The following is a 17,165-nucleotide window of genomic DNA, read 5'->3' on the forward strand; positions in this document are numbered from 1 at the left end:
TTATTTATTGGAAGTAGAAAGGGAGGTTAGCTGAACTCACTAGGAGAATAAGTCAGAAGAATTTTGGAAGTTGAGGTCTGATCACAAATGTTAAACACACTGTTACAAATGCAGCAGTAGGAGCTTTATTGTCTTAAAGTTGTACATTATCTGATTGACCCACTTCTCAGACTTTAAGCTGCATGTTGAGATCAACTAAGAACAAATTGTCTGTTAGAATTACACCTTTTGTGATATGCTCTGGAGTCAAGATGAAAACTGCCAAGATATGCATATTAACAAGTGAAAGCTTTTGAATAGAAGATACACCTGGGTAGAACTTGATTTACGGTAGTGAATGGGGAGTGAAATTGCGCGTCCATGGTCACAATAATAGCTGTCACTGAATCACTGGAGTCTTGAGGCAAACCTGGAGATAAAGAACAGTGAGTGAGAACACAGATGCTGGAGCCCAGCTAACATGATTGGGTTCTTCCTCAGCCATTTTACTTCGTGACCTTTGGCGAGTGACTAAGTTTTCATGTCTGTGAAGTGGAGATAAAAACATTCCCTAACTCATAAAGCTATTATGCGAATTAAATGAATATAGGTAAAGTATTCAAAATAGCACTTGTCTGATTGGTAAACACTGTGTAAGTGTTTTCTATTATTATTATCTGTCTTCAAGAGTAGTTTTATTGGGTTATTAGCACATTTTATCAGAAAGGGTGAATAATGCCTCTCAGGTTATAGCAGTGGAATTCTTTCATGACCACCATCAAATATTGGGAGCATTAATCACTTACTTGAATTAGAGTTAGTTGTGGCCATGTAACTAACAAAAAAGATGGATTCTGTTGGTTGAGTAAACTGACCCCCAAATTTAAGTTTAATACAGCCATTTTTATGTTTCATTGTTTCTTTCAAAGTGATTATCTGCAAAATGGAGCCATAATTCTCTAGCGATATCCTTAGGACTAAAAAATGTTCATGTAACTTTTAATAGTGCTTCATTTTAACTTAGGACACACTTTAATTAAGATCTTAATAATGTGAGTGTACAAATGTAGTTTTATAGTATTGTTTTCTTACATATTTTTAAGGAAAATATCCACATCGTTACGAATTTGCTCCCCCCACGTAATGTGAACATTAGAGTAAAAGACTTTATAATGTTGAAACAAATTAATTGCAGATAAATTAATGGAGTGATGATTTTATAGAAACATTTTCCATAATTTGAGTTTTGCACTTTAATTTATAATTGTCTTTTCTATAGACTTAATAAGTTATATTAAGTTCTATTAAGAACTATTAATAGACATTTTTCTTTTTCTTTCCTTTTTTTTTTTGGCTGCATGGCATGTAGGATCCTATTTCCCTAATCAGGAATTGAACCTGGGTCCCCGTAGGGCACATTGAACTTATGACTGCCAGGAAAGTTGATAAACATTTGTATAAAGTAAGATTCCTCGGTGTCCCAGTGGGGTTTTGTTTATTTGTTTGTTTCTTTTTTGACATAAAACTGTAGGAGCCATCAGCAAATCAAAATTTAATTCTCAAGTCCTTTAGTTTGATCTGAATTTAAAATATGTAACATTGTATTTGACCTTGTAAGGGTACTTACACACTTATCACTTGAACCCTAACACAGAATATTTGAGGGAAAAATGTGCAAGAATAATCTATCTGCGTATGTCTTTCACAGTTTTCATTGGAAATCAGATGTTTAACAAGGTTTAACAAACCTAATTTAAGAAATGCAGAGTTAAGTTTATCAAAATGCAGAACATCTTGTTAGAAGTATTTCCAATCTGAGAAATAACTTGATACACCATTTTATGGGAGTGGAAAATAATACATAGTATTCCAAATCCTGAAAGATGATGCTGTGAAAGTGCTGCACTCAATATGCCAACAAATTTGGAAAACTCAGCAGTGGCCACAGGACTGGAAAAGGGCAGTTTTCATTCCAATCCCAAATAAAGGCAATGCCAAAGAATGCTCAAACTACCACACAATTGCACTCATCTCACATGCTAGTAAAGTAATGCTCAAAATTCTCCAAGCCAGGCTTCAGCACTATGTGAACCGTGAACTTCCTGATGTTCAAGCTGGTTTTAGAAAAGGCAGAGGAACCAGAGATCAAATTGCCAACATCCGCTGGATCATGGAAAAAGCAAGAGAGTTCCAGAAAAACATCTATTTCTGCTTTATTGACTATGCCAAAGCCTTTGACTGTGTGGATCACAAGAAACTGTGGAAAATTCTGAAAGAGATGGGCATACCAGACCACCTGACCTGCCTCTTGAGAAATCTGTATGCAGGTCAGGAAGCAACAGTTAGAACTGGACATGGAACAACAGACTGGTTCCAAATAGGAAAAGGAGTTCATCAAGGCTGTATATTGTCACCCTGTTTATTTAACTTATATGCAGAGTACATCATGAGAAACGCTGGACTGGAAGAAACACAAGCTGGAATCAAGATTGCTGGGAGAAATATCAATAACCTCAGATATGCAGATGACACCACCCTTATGGCAGAAAGCGAAGAGGAACTAAAAAGCCTCTTGATGAAAGTGAAAGTGGAGAGTGAGAAAGTTGGCTTAAAACTCAACAATCAGAAAACGAAGATCATGGCATCCGGTCCCACCACTTCATGGGAAATAGATGGGGAAACAGTGTCAGACTTTATTTTTCTGGGCTCCAAAATCACTGCAGATGGCGACTGCAGCCATGAAATTAAAAGACGCTTACTCCTTGGAAGGAAAGTTATGACTAACCTAGATAGCATATTGAAAAGCAGAGACATTACTTTGCCAACAAAGGTTCGTCTAGTCAAGGCTATGGTTTTTCCTGTGGTCATGTGTGGATGTGAGAGTTGGACTGTGAAGAAGGCTGAGCGCTGAAGAATTAATGCTTTTGAACTGTGGTGTTGGAGAAGACTCTTGAGAGTCCCTTGGGCTGCAAGGAGATCCAACCAGTCCATTCTGAAGGAGATCAGCCCTGGGATTTCTTTGGAAGAAATGATGCTAAAGCTGAAACTCCAGTACTTTGGCCACCTCATGGGAAGAGTTGACTCATTGGAAAAGACTCTGATGCTGGGAGGGATTGGGAGCAGTAGGAGAAGGGGACGACAGAGGATGAGATGGCTGGATGGCATCACTGACTTGATGGATGTGAGTCTGAGTGAACTCTGGGAGCTGGTGATGGACAGGGAGGCCTGGTGTGCTGCGATTCATGGGGTCGCGAAGAGTTGGACGCGACTGATCTGATCTGATCTGATCTGAATCCTACTTCAGCCTGCTGGAGTTCCTCCTTACTGACACCTTGTTACATTACAGTATCAAATCCTGGAAGGAGCCTATCTGTAAGACCCCTAGACCTTTGCCTCCTCTCTAAATTAAGATATTAAATGTATTTATTAATGAAAAAATTCTATGAAGATTTTTAGTTGCTAAGCACAAATACTTAATTTGAGTGGCTGATTTTAACCAAACAATTTGGAATAAGATTAACTACCAGAAGTACCTCTTCACTATTTCTAGCCCACGCCCATGTTTTGTCGAAGTAAACATCTATTTCCCTTTTTTAAAGTTATTTTAAATTTCAGAATAAGTTACCCTGAACATTAAAGCCAAAAAGAATATAATTTTAGAAGAAAAATTTTTATTTTGATTTTGAAGGATGCCTGTTGTTACTCCATTTTGTGTAGTAATGGGAAAGTTGAGTCCGGTTACTTACCTGAAAGCAACTTTTCTATTCTAAGAAGAGTGGAAGGTAAGATAACAACCACAAGAACAGACTATGATCTCCAGCCTTTAACATTTTGTTTCCTTAAACTTTGCAGCTCCCACTACCACCAGATCCGATAGCACCTCCCTGGCAAATGACTAACAGTCTGTTCTCAATTCCTCCATCCCCCACTCCACACACACACACATGACTAATGAATAAAAATAAAACAAGTACTTTCAAACGGACAATGTAATGGTCTATTTATAGTATATAAAGTCTTCATCCTTAGTTTTTGAAATATGGCTTTTCTCCGTTGCTTTAATCACATTGCTGTATAGATACCCCTTGATTTAGGATAGAAAGTCTGATACTTGAACATCTCCAAAAATACAACATCTGTCCTTTTTAGTGAAACTTTCAGCTTGTCTCAGCTTTTATTTATGTATGTGTTTTAAATGTGTGTGAAGTGGTCTCTTGTTGTGGTTTTAATTTGCGTTTTCCTAAGGATTAATCATGTTTATGTACAAAAAACCATGCTTATTTGGATTTTAAATTCTTAAACCAGAATTCAGTGAGACTTTTTTTTTGTTTTTTTGGCCATGCTCCAGGGCATGCAGGATCTTAGTTCCCCTAATAGGGATTGAGCCTGTGCCCACTGCAGTGGAAGTGCAGAGTCTTAACCACTGGACCATCAGGGAAATTCTGGTAAGACTTTTTGATCAATTTACCAATATGGCTTTAGATCAAGATTTGAGAGTCACATGAAGCTTTAGAAAATGTTCAGATATACTACCAGGAAAATGGTAGACCAGACTATTAAGGTTTATTCTCAAAGTACTTTCATAATTTTTCTGCAAAATTGTCAGCTTCAGGGTTCCCACAAATCCTGAATTTGATTGAAATTTAACACTTTAAAATATTTTAATAATTTTAAAACTACTTAAGTAAAATAGCAGCCTGCAAGCAAAATAAGTCAAATGTGGTTGAAATATTTCGAGTGACCCATGGATTTAGCAGAAAGTGAAAGTTTCAGCTGAAGCTGCTGGAACATGCATTCTAAATCATAAAGGAGAGGTTTAGAGAGAGATAGGGAACAAGGAGGAGAATGGATGGAAAGAAAAGCAGATGGTGATGGATTTCTTGAAGGCAGATTTCCGTAGTCTTAGAACTTCAGGAGGAAGACTATGCAACCTACACTGGGGAAGAAGTCTTGAGGAGGAAAAAGGGGGATTCTGTGCTTTACGTTTCCTTCATCTCTTTAAGTCCTTACAAAAAAGCCTCTGAAGCAGCTGTCTTTATTACCCAGTTGGTAGATGAGAAAACTGAATTATCATAAAATTCCAGTAAGCAAAGAAACAAGCTGTTTCAGTGTATTAAAAAAGAATATATAACATATGAATTCCAAGGGAGGTGCTCCAAATTAGATGGAAATCTGCTACTGACCAGTATTGTTTCCTCTCATTTATGGATGGAGAAATTCAGCAACAGCTAAATAACTTGGAGGCCTATGGAATGAAAAAACATGGTGTGGCAAATAGTATCAAGCACTTGTTATGTATGTTTTTCCTGGGTTAGGCCATACTGATTAGATGCTCTCAGCACATCGATTTTGAAAAACAGTATGTATTTTAAAGAAGTATGGCATTTAGAAATGTCACAGTAAATGAAACAATAGCTTCATTATTAAACTTTTAGTTTTGAGTTGGCTAATTTTGTAAAAATATATAATGTAGCTCAACATTTTTTAAACAAACTCTTTTTATGTGTAACACATTAAGTAAGATATGTCTTAAAACTTAGGGAAGAAAGCAAAGTAAGGATGGAGAACTAAAATTGCCCCTAATTCTACCATCCAGATTTAATTTAACTGCTTCCTTTCATGCTTATTATAGTAGCCCTGAACTTTGTATAATATACATGTGCATATATAAGTTTAGTAAATTTACAAAGCTGTGTAGATATTACCATGCAATTAAATCCAGATTTTGAAGATTTCATCATCCTGAAAAGGAACCCCACCCTTGTTTTCCCCCAAAACTTTCTCTCCTGGCCCTAGGTAAGTATTAATATGCTTTCTATCTCTATAGATTAGCATTTTCTGGGCATTTCGTATTAATAGACTTTGTGCAATAGTATTTTGCATCTGGCTTCTTTCATTTAATGTAATGTTTTAAAGGTTCATCCATTTTGTATTAATAGCACAGCAGTATTGTTATCGAATAGGTTTCCCCTGTCTATAGATACACCACATTTCTTTTAATCCATTCATTAGCTGGTGGACATTTGGTTTGTTTCTATTTTTTGTCTATTAAGTGCGATGCTTTTATGAACATTCATGTACAAGTAATTTTTATGGATATATGTTTTCATTTCTCTTCAGTATATATTGAGAAGTAGAATTTCTGGATAATATGGTAAGTTCATGTTTAACTTTTTTAAAGAAACTGCCAAGTTGTTTTCCATAGGAGTTATAATATTTATGCATGATACAAAATTAGTACACAGAAATCGGTTACATTCCTAAACACTGACAGTGAACTATAAGAAGGAGAAATTAAGGAAACAGTCCCATTAATCGTCACATGAAAATTCCCTGTCAGTCCACTGCCCTTGCACTGGGGGTGAATGTGGGTTCCGTCCTTGGTTGGGGAACTAAGATCCCACAAGCCACAAGGCACAAAAAGAATAAAATACGTAGGGATAAACCTACCTAAGAGGTAAAAGACTTGTACTTGGAAAACCAGCGGACACTGACCAAAGGAACTGAAGATGACACAAAGAGATAGAAAGATACATTGTGTTCTTGGATGGGAGGAATCGATATTGTTAAAATGACCATACTACCCAAGGCAATCTACTGATTCAGTGCCATTCCTATCAAAATACCTGTGGCATTTTTCACAGAACTGGAACAAATAATTTAAAAATGTGTATGGAAACACAGAAGATCCTGGATAGCCTAGCCACTAGGCTACAAGGGAACCTCCTACATTTACAATAAATTTTAATTTATGAGAGTTGCAAAGATATTACAGAGAATTTCTGTATAGCCTCACCTATCTTCCCCAGTGTTATATTCTTGTGTTACTGTGGTACATTTGTCATAAAAAAACAACATAGGTAGCATTATTATTAACCAGACTCAGGCTGTTCATCAGTGTCCTTTTTTCATCAATGTTTTTCATCAATGTCCTTCTCTGTTCTGTGAGCCCCTGCAGGATACCATATTGCACTGTAGTCATTGTCTCCTTAATCTTCTCTGACCTGTGACAGGTCCTCCTGCCTTCTTTGTTCTTCATGATCTTGACTGTTTGGAGGAGTATAACTCAGATATTTTTTAAAACGTCCTCTAATGTGGATTTGTTGTATTTTCTCATCATTACAATGGGTTATGGGTTTAGGAAAGAATATCACAGAGATGAAGCATTCTCACCATGTCATATGGTGGAGGGATATGCCATCATTGATGATTTAGCCTTCATTACTTGCAGTGTGTGCCAGGTTTTCAATGCAAAGATACTTTTTTTTCTTTTAAGGCTTTTAGTGAATTTGTTACAATATAGCTTCTATTTTATGTTTTGGTGTTTTGACTGCAAGGCATGTGGGATCTTAGCTCCCCAACCAGGGATTGAACCCACACCCCCTGGATTAGAAGGTGAAGTCTTAACCACTGGACTGCCAGGGAAGTTCCTAAAGTTACTAGTTTCCATTCCCATCTTCTGTTTTTTGAAAGTGAATCACTGGGTTCAGCTCACTCAAATGGATGGGAGATGGGGTGGGGAATTAAGCTCCACCTCCTGCAATCAGATCAGATCAATCGTTCAGTCCTGTCCGACTCTTTGCGACCCCATGAACCGCAGCACGCCAGGCCTCCCTGTCCATCACCAACTCCCGGAGTTCACTCAGACTCATGTCCATCGAGTCAGTGATGCCATCCAGCCATCTCATCCTCTGTCGTCCCCTTCTCCTCCTGCCCCCAATCCCTCCCAGCATCAGAGTCTTTTCCAATGAGTCAGCTCTTCCCATGAGGTGGCCAAAGTATTGGAGTTTCAGCTTTAGCATCATTCCTTCCAAAGAAATCCCAGGGCTGATCTCCTTCAGAATGGACTGGTTGGATCTCCTTGCAGTCCAAGGGACTCTCAAGAGTCTTCTCCAACACCACAGTTCAAAAGCATCAGTTCTTCAGCGCTCAGCCTTCTTCACAGTCCAACTCTCACATCCATACATGACCACAGGAAAAACCATAGCCTTGACTAGACGAACCTTTGTTGGCAAAGTAATGTCTCTGCTTTTGAATATGCTATCTAGGTTGGTCATAACTTTCCTTCCAAGGAGTAAGCGTCTTTTAATTTCAGGCTGCAGTCACCATCTGCAGTGATTTTGGAGCCCAGAAAAATAAAGTCTGACACTGTTTCCACTGTTTCCTCATCCATTTCCCATGAAGTGATGGGACCGGATGCCATGATCTTCGTTTTCTGAATGTTGAGCTTTAAGCCAACTTTTTTACTCTCGACTTTCACCTTCATCAAGAGGCTTTTTAGTTCCTCTTCACTTTCTGCCATAAGGGTGGTGTCATCTGCATATCTGAGATTATTGATATTTCTCTTGGCAATCTTGATTCCAGCTTGTATTTCTTCCAGTCCAGCGTTTCTCATGATGTACTCTGCATAGAAGTTAAATAAACTGGGTGACAATATACAGCCTTGATGTACTCCTTTTCCTATTTGGAACCAGTCTGTTGTTCCATGTTCAGTTCTAACTGTTGCTTCCTGACCTGCATACAAATTTCTCAAGAGGCAGGTCAGGTGGTCTGGTATTCCCATCTCTTTCAGAATTTCCCACAGTTTCTTGTGATCCACACAGTCAAAGGCTTTGGCATAGTCAACAAAGCAGAAATAGATGTTTTTCTGGAACTCTCTTGCTTTTTCCATGATCCAGCGGATGTTGGCAATTTGATCTCTGGTTCCTCTGCCTTTTCTAAAACCAGCTTGAACATCAGGAAGTTCACGGTTCACATAGTGCTGAAGCCTGGCTTGGAGAATTTTGAGCATTACTTTACTAGCGTGTGAGATGAGTGCAATTGTGCAGTAGTTTGAGCATTCTTTGGCATTGCCTTTCTTTGGGATTGGAATGAAAACTGCCCTTTTCCAGTCCTGTGGCCACTGCTGAGTTTTCCAAATTTGTTGGCATATTGAGTGCAGCACTTTCACAGCATCATCTTTCAGGATTTGGAATAGCTCAACTGGAATTCCATCACCTCCACTAGCTTTCTTCATAGTGATGCTTTCTAAGGCCCACTTGACTTCACATTCCAGGTTGCCTGGCTCTAGGTCAGTGATCACACCATCGTGATTATCTGGGTCATGAAGATCTTTTTTGTACAATTCTTCTGTGTATTCTTGCCATCTCTTCTTAATATCTTCTGCTTCTGTTAGGTCCATACTATTTCTGTCCTTTATCGAGCCCATCTTTGCATGAAATGTTCCTTTGGTATCTCTGATTTTCTTGAAGAGATCTCTAGTCTTTCCCATTCTGTTGTTTTCCTCTATTTCTTTGCATTGATTGCTGAAGAAGGCTTTCTTAATCTCTTCTTGCTATTCTTTGAAACTCTGCATTCAGATGTTTATATCTTTCCTTTTCTCCTTTGCTTTTCACTTCTCTTCTTTTCACAGCTATTTGTAAGGCCTCCCCAGACAGCCATTTTGCTTTTTTGCATTTCTTTTCCATGGGGATGGTCTTGATCCCTGTATCCTGTACAGTGTCACGAACCTCATTCCATAGCTCAGTATCAAAATGTATGTTTGGGATTCTTCTGTCCCATTTATTTATTTAAATCGGTCTGTACTCATGTATGGGGCTTCCTAGGTGGCATAGTGGTAAAGAATGCTCCTGCCAATGCAGGAGATGTGGGTTCAGTTCCTAGGTCAGAAAGATCCCCTGAAGAAGGAAATGGCAACCCACTCCGGTATTCTTGCCTGGAAAATTGCATAGACAGGAGAGCCTGGCGGGCTACAGTCCATGGGGTCACAAAGAGTTGGATGGATACGACTAAGTGACTGAACTCGCATGCAGGCACTCGTGTATACTTATTTTATACTTTGGGTTATAATCCAGTAGTATGTTATTTGCTAGTCACATCTTTCTAGTTTTGGCTATTGGAAGCTCTTCCACATTGTCTGATGTATCAGTCTGGCTCTTCTTAGCACGTTTATTGTGATATAATTCACATAGCATAAAGATCATCCATTTACAGTATGTTATTCAATTCTTTTAGTGTACTCATATATTTGTGCAACCATCACCATGACCCCACATTTCTCAGAACTCACCCTTCAAGCCTGCATCCCCTGGCAACCCTTTATCTACTTTCTGTCTCTGTAGATTTGCCTGCTCTGGACATTTCATATAAATAGACTGTGTCCTCTTTGTGACAGCTTCTTTCAGTTTAGCACGGTGTTTTTAAGGTTCATCTGTTTGGTATCTTTTTATTTTTGTTTTTTTGTTGTTGTTGTTGTTTGTTTTATTTCTTGTTTTTGCATGGTTTCTGTCTGGCCTTTTTAATCTTTATTCAGATGTTCCTTCTACATAGTTTTAATCATATGGGTATAAATTTGGTGTTCTGCTTTTGTGACTTAACATTATGTTGTCCGTATTTTCTCACTCATCTCACAATCTGCATATTTTAATAGTAAAAGGACACCTAGTTAGTATTCATTTAACATGATTCTTAGTTTGTAGTGTCTGGGCTTGTTTCATTTTTCACTACTGTAAATGATATTGCTTTAAACTTTTTCATGCATATGGATTTTTAATTATACCTTAGGATAGATCCCCAAGACTAAAATGCTTGAGTTGAAAAGTAGAATCATTTTCATGATTTTTTTTGTTGCATTCTACCAGGTTACAATATAGAAGACTTACAAGTTAATTGTGGTGGTGTTCATGCCAAGTCATGGCTAACTCTTTGCGATGCCATGGACCGCAGCAGGCCAGGCTTCCTTGTCCTTCACTACTCCCGGAGTAGTCCATTGAGTCGGTAATGCCATCCAACCATCTCATCCTCTGCTGCCCCCTTCTCTTCCTTCCTGTAATCTTTACCAGCATCAGGGTCTTTTCCAATTAATAACAAATTAAGAGATCACTTATAATATATATATATATATACACACACACACACACATATCTGTCTCCTTATATAACCTTATCAGCACTTTTTTCTAATTTAACACACATAAAGGAAGGAAATAAAAGAAGTCAGCGTGCTAAATATTTTACAAGAACTGTATTATTACTTCATTTAATCCTTGCCACCACTTTGTAAGTTAGTTATTATTCTCAGTTGACAGTGCAAGGACTGAGTGCCAAATGCCCTTGGAGTTATAGCCAAAGGGCAGATACCAAAGATCAAGTGGTAGAAGATTATAGACATTCAAACCATTTCATTAAGAACTGAGCCCAGAGTGGGAAAGGGAGCCAAGTCACTGGGCTAATGGGACAAAGACCCAGGAAGGCCTAAGCTAGATTGGTTCAATAGGAGGTCTCTCTCTTTTTTTGCCAGTGCTGGGTCTTCCTTGCTGTGCACAGGCTCTAACTGTGGTGAGTGAGGGCTGCTCTTTGTTGCAGTGCACCGGTTTCTCATCGCAGTGCCTTCTCTTGTGGAGCATGAGCTCTGGATGCGTGGGCTTCACTAGTTGCAGCTGGTGGGCTCTGGAGCGTGGACTCAGTAGTTGTGGCGTGAGGGCTTAGTTGCTCCGTGGCATGTGGGATCTTCATGGACCTGGGATCCAACCCATGTCCCTTGCATTGACGGGCAGATTCTTATCCACTGTACCTACAGGAAAGTTCAACAGGAAGTCCTTTTGATGCATTCAAAAATACATCTCTTGGACTTCCCTGCGGTCCAGTAGTTAAGAATCTGCCTGCCAGTGTAGGGGACACGGGTTCAATCCCTGATCTAGGAACTTCCCACATGCCATGGGGAGATCTGAAGTATAAACTTCAGTTAATAATAACGTATCAATTTCATTAATTGTAACATAAGAAAATTACGACCAATCTAGACAGCATATTAAAAGGCAGAGACATTACTTTGCCAACAAAGGTCCGTCTCATCAAGGTTTTTCCAGTAGTCATGTATGCTGCTGCTGCTGCTAAGACACTTCAGTTGTGTCCGACTCTGTGCGACCCCATAGACAGCAGCCCAATAGGCTCCCCTGTCATGTATGGATGGACTATAAAGAAAGCTGAGCGCCGAAGAATTGATGCTTTTGAACTGTGGTGTTGGAGAAGACTCTTGAGAGTCCCTTGGACTGCAAGGAGATCCAACCAGTCCATCCTAAAGATCAGTCCTGGGTGTTCATTGGAAGGACTGATGTTGAAGCTGAAACTCCAATACTTTGGCCACTTGATGTGAAGAGCTGACTCATTTGAAAAGATCCTGATGCTAGCAAAGATTGAAGGCGGGAGGAGAAGGAGATGACAAAGGATGAGAAGGTTGGATGGCATCACTGACTCAATGGATATGAGTTTGGGTAGACTCTGAGAGTTGGTGATGGACAGAGAGGCTTGGCGTGCTGAAGACCATGGGGTCGCAAAGAGTCGGACACGACTGAGCGACTGAACTGAACTGATGTACCGTACTAACTAAAATGTTGATAATAGGGGAAACTCTTTGTGGAGTATATGAGAACACTCTATATGTTGAAATTTTTTGTGTGAATCTAAAACTGTTCTAAAAAATAAAATCTATTTGACTGAAAGACATCAGTGGGCCACAGCTAGCAATTTTTCCTCAATATTTTATTATGATGATATTCAAATATACTGCAAAGTTGAAAAGAATTTCACAGTGATTTCTCATATACTTGCCACTCCATTCTACCATTAATCTTTTACTATTTCATTCATACCTCAGTATCTATGGGGGATTGGTTCCAGGGCTCCCACACATACCAAAATCTGTGAACGCTCAGGTTCCTTATGTAAAATGGTGTCATGTTTGCATACAACCTACACACATCCTTCGTATACTTTAAAATAATTTAAAGTAATCTAGAAATAGCTCTAAATTACTTATAATACCTGATACAATGTAAATGCTACATAAATAGTTGCCATTGCACAGCATATTCAAGTTTTGTTTTTTGTAACTTATTAGAATTTTTTTCCCAAATACTTTCAATCTGTGGTTGGTTGAATATGTGGATACAGAAACCACAGATCTAGAGGGCCAACTATACTTACTTTATCATACACCTAACTGTCTATCTATCTATCTACCTATCCATTAATTTATCTTAGTTTTTTGGTGTAAATTATAGGGAGTTTCCTGGTGGCCTCGTGGTTAGGGTTGTGGGCTTTCTCTGCAGTAGCCCCGGGTTCAATCCCTGGTCAGGGAACTGAGATCCCTCAAGCCACACAGCATGCCCCCCCCAAATAAAGTAAATTATAGACATCAATACATTTCCCCCAAATACCTCAGCATATGTATCATTAACTAGAGTATTAGTTTCTTTTTATGTAAAATTTGTATATAATAAACAGTAAATCTTTACATTTGGTGAGTTTTGAAAAAAATTCATGTCTGTGTAATCCAAACTCCCCACAACTGCATTTTTTTTTTTTACACAATGAAATGTCATGGAAGATAGAGTACAGTCCACAAAATGTGAGCAAGTATTGTTTTACGAACTTCTGCTCGAATATGTATGTACCCATATATGTAAAATATGTCACAATGTAAAATATATCACAAGAAAGTGAAACTCATTGGTCTGGTAGGGGAACTCAGAATGTAATTGAATAGTGACTATTTAGGGTGACAGATTTTGTAAAATGCAGTGATGGTTTAAAAGAAAAGATAGCCAACATTTTGTGGTTAGAAAGAGAGATTGGGATAGCCAGGAAAGGCTTGTCTCAGGAAAAGGTGATATATTATCATAATGATGTGGGCCCAAACTTACGTAGCACTCACTTGATGCCAACTGCCAAACACTGTTCCAAGAATGTTACATGTACTAACTACTGCTCACAGCCTAGAAGGTCTAATAGTGTTAACATTATTCCCATTGTACTTCAGATTGAGTACGGGAAGATTAAGTAATTTGCCCAGAATCACAAGGCTAATAAGTAGTAGAGCCAGTCAAATTCTGTCTAGTTAGTTCATGCTTTTGACTATTACACTCTGTGAATACTATATAATTTTGGGGCATGGAAATTGGCTTTTTAACTTGAGAGATTTTATTTCAGTCACTTTCATGGGGCCAGAAAAAAGTTTTTGTCTGATATTACCTGAGTGTATGTGTGTGTTTTACAATATTGTGATTCTGGGGTACATAGAAAGCATTTAGATCTCGAAAGGATGTTATTGTTCAGTTGTGAAGTTTCATGTCTGACTCTTTGCAACCCCATGGCTATAGCCTGCCAGACTCCTCTGTCCATGGGGTTCTCCAGGTAAGAATACTGGAATGGGTTGCCATTTCCTTCTCCAGGAGAGCCATCATCAAATATCATCTTTGTTTCTAGAAAATTCCTGCTCTACTGTTTTCAAGTAGTGAATTGTTTAGTATTTTCCAAAGTAATTGTGCAGCTGCTTTAGAAAAGATAATGTTGAGTTGATCATTCCCACAGCTACCTGAAGTTGATGCTTATTAAGCTTAAATGAACATTTAATGACACTAATATACCAAGTGAGATAGAGGCAACATGATAAATTAAAGGCAGCATTATATTATGAGTCAAGAGAGCAGAATTCAGGACTTCACTCTACATCTCAGGTTACTGGTTTTCCCATAAAGGGAGGGCACATCAGAGATGACAGATACAAGGTACGTATGTTGCCACACCCTGCTTCCTAACCCGAAGCTGACATTACTAATTATTCATGACATCGTTTTGTTCAGAACCTGAAAACAGCTTCAGAATCCTTCCCAGCACAGTGCTCGAAGCACTTAGTACAGTTAATCACAGTTGGCACCCAAGTTGAAATGTGTTTATCGTCTTTGGAGATGGCGACTATAAAGATTCTTCCAGTTCTAGCTCCCAGAAATACATCATCAGAAATATAAAAACTGTGCTCAATTCAATATTTACTTCCATCCTTCCAATCTCTCTTCTCTCTAAGCATTGTTTACGTCATGTAGGGGGCTCGTATTCTGCTGTGACTCTACCAGCCTCCCCTAAACTTGGCCTGTAGGCATGCTAGCACCCTCTGTGTAATGTCTTTCCCAGTAAAGTTTCCTTTCTTTATTCTTCCTTGATTTTTCATGTACATTCACACAGGTTCTTGGGTGTAGCATCTCGTAACTTCTTGGCAGTCAGAACCTCTTCCCCAGCCTGTGTGTTGTTGAAGGCAAAGATTATTAAGAGAGGAAGTTCATCCCTGCCCCCTGACCACTCCCAGCACTTGTCTAAGCATATTCCTTCTTATTGCCCTACCCTGGTTTCATAGTTATTTAATCTCCCTCCTCCCTCATAATCAGTAACCAGGGAAGGTGCTTAAGTCATTCATCTTAAGTTCTCAAACATGTACCTGTCTCCGAGTCTCTGCAATGTATATTTTGGTGTTGTATATTTTATAATACAAATAGTTTACAGTTTTGCTTGTCCACTTTATTACCACTGTGTAATCCTACAGTTGTAAATTGTGTAATTGTTTATGAGCATGCAAAAAAAAAATGATGTATTTCAGTCTTTAGATGCCTTCGGCTACTATTTTCAAATCTTGCGTGCTAATGAGTGTCAGTTCAGCGCGTCCTTGTTGGTCACCCTTTCTCTTGAAGTCAGTGGGAAGAAATGGTGTGCTTACAAGGTAGAAACCAATTTGATCCTTTGGTGTAGCATCTTAATGGGGTCATTTTACATCTCATTTTACCACTTAATGCAGCTAGGGCATTTAAAGTCGAAGGTTTGGTCATGAGTACCTTTGAGACAATATTTTTTTTTTTTTTTGTCATTTACCCAGCAGTTGGAATCCAGGGTATATTTCTAACTTTTTTAAAGATGGTTTTAAAATAACTTTGCTGAAAGGGAGTAAAAGAAAGGATGGTAATCGTAATTTATTAGTCATCTGCCATAATTTACTGGCAGTCATTTGTAAGGAGAATAAAAGCAGCACTTACTGCCAGATGATTAAATAACACAGAGGATGTTGCAATCCCACCTGCAATAGTGAGTTTATCTTCCTGGAACAGAGAGTGAATGACCGCAGGCCCCCCTGCTCCCCCACCCACCCACTCCACCCGCCCTGGCCCTGCTGTCAAGTCCCCAGCTGAGCCGGTCTAGATGGCATCCTGTTCTATGTGAATGCAGCAGCCCCAAGCTTTGCCAACCTGGATCCGGTTCTAACCTGCTCTTAATGTTTGGAATTGTTATGAGATAACCACCTGTGTGTCAGGGTTCAGGATACGAGAGATGAGCTGGGAGGGCAAAAATATAATATAAAACTTAGTTCAAGTATTATAATCTGTTGCAACTCTTCTGTAAAATTATTCCAGTTTTTAAAATTTCACTTAAGTACTAACTATGCTTAACCTTAGTCTTTTGCACTGATTTTCAAAGATATTGCAAAATGTGAATATGATACTATGGTATTGGCTTTAGATGAGACAGCTCTGATGCTCGTGATGAAGGAACTGGCCATCGGTCAATATTGTGTGCTTCTGCGCTGATTATTTGGAAAACTAGTTAAGTATAAGAACAATGAACATGAGCTGCATTATAGCTGAGTTGGAAATAAAACCGCGAGCATGAACCCCTAGGAGTAGGAGTGTTAGGGGTCTGTCTTGTCCTCTGAGCTGTGTCTCATCCCTGACACACAGTCATCCAGGGACGCTGGGCGCCATAACATCCACAGAATTCAATTTGCTTGTCTTTGAAATGGGAATGACAGAAGTCCCTGCTGCAGAAAACTGTGAGAACTAAATAATGTACGTAAACTGCTCAGTACAGGACCTTGTAGGACTTGTTGTAGGACCTTGTTTGAGGACTTTGACAAATAATTGATGTTACTGTGGCTCCCAGCACTAACAAAAGAAGAACTTCAGTATAGATCCTATCTCCACTGTCCATAGAATAAAGTTCATATTCCTTAGCATCACTTCTAAAGCCAATTTTATCTTATGTGAGCAGCTCAGCTTCCTATGACCATTCTTCTGCCCCTTGACCTGCAACCAAAGTGAACTTTCCCAGAGCTTTCATTCCCCTAATTTCTGTGCCCCAGAGTCACTCCCTCTGGGTCATTCTTCAAGGTCTTGCTTAAATGCCCGTCTCTGGGAAGCCGTTCCCAACTCTCCGGTGATGCTCCTTGCCCCTCCCTTTTGTGCACCAGAGAAGTTTGCCTGTCCCAGTAAAACTTACCACTTTGTGATGCTGTTACTTACTTACCTGCCCAGCACCTTCACTAGGTGTCACGATCGGAAGATCAGAAATCATTACTTCTTCATCTCC

At 39.0% G+C, this 17,165-nt stretch overlaps 1 protein-coding gene across 4 annotated transcripts in view; it reads left to right on the forward strand.

Annotated features, from left to right (window-relative positions):
- Nucleotides 1–17,165, forward strand: part of AP4S1 (adaptor related protein complex 4 subunit sigma 1) — a 48,193-nt gene that overhangs the window by 12,418 nt on the left and 18,610 nt on the right. The window contains exons 2-3 of one of the 4 annotated variants that reach the window (XM_070358681.1): nt 4,328–4,424; nt 6,100–6,133. The exons of 2 other annotated variants lie outside the window; for them this stretch is intronic. The gene's annotated coding sequence lies outside the window, so the exon portion shown is untranslated. The remainder of the gene's footprint in view (nt 1–4,327; nt 4,425–6,099; nt 6,134–17,165) is intronic. One more of the 4 variants, XM_070358680.1, reaches the window with a different exon arrangement.

Source organism: Bos mutus, chromosome 21 (assembly GCF_027580195.1).
Source record: "Bos mutus isolate GX-2022 chromosome 21, NWIPB_WYAK_1.1, whole genome shotgun sequence".
Classification (NCBI taxonomy): domain Eukaryota; kingdom Metazoa; phylum Chordata; class Mammalia; order Artiodactyla; family Bovidae; genus Bos; species Bos mutus.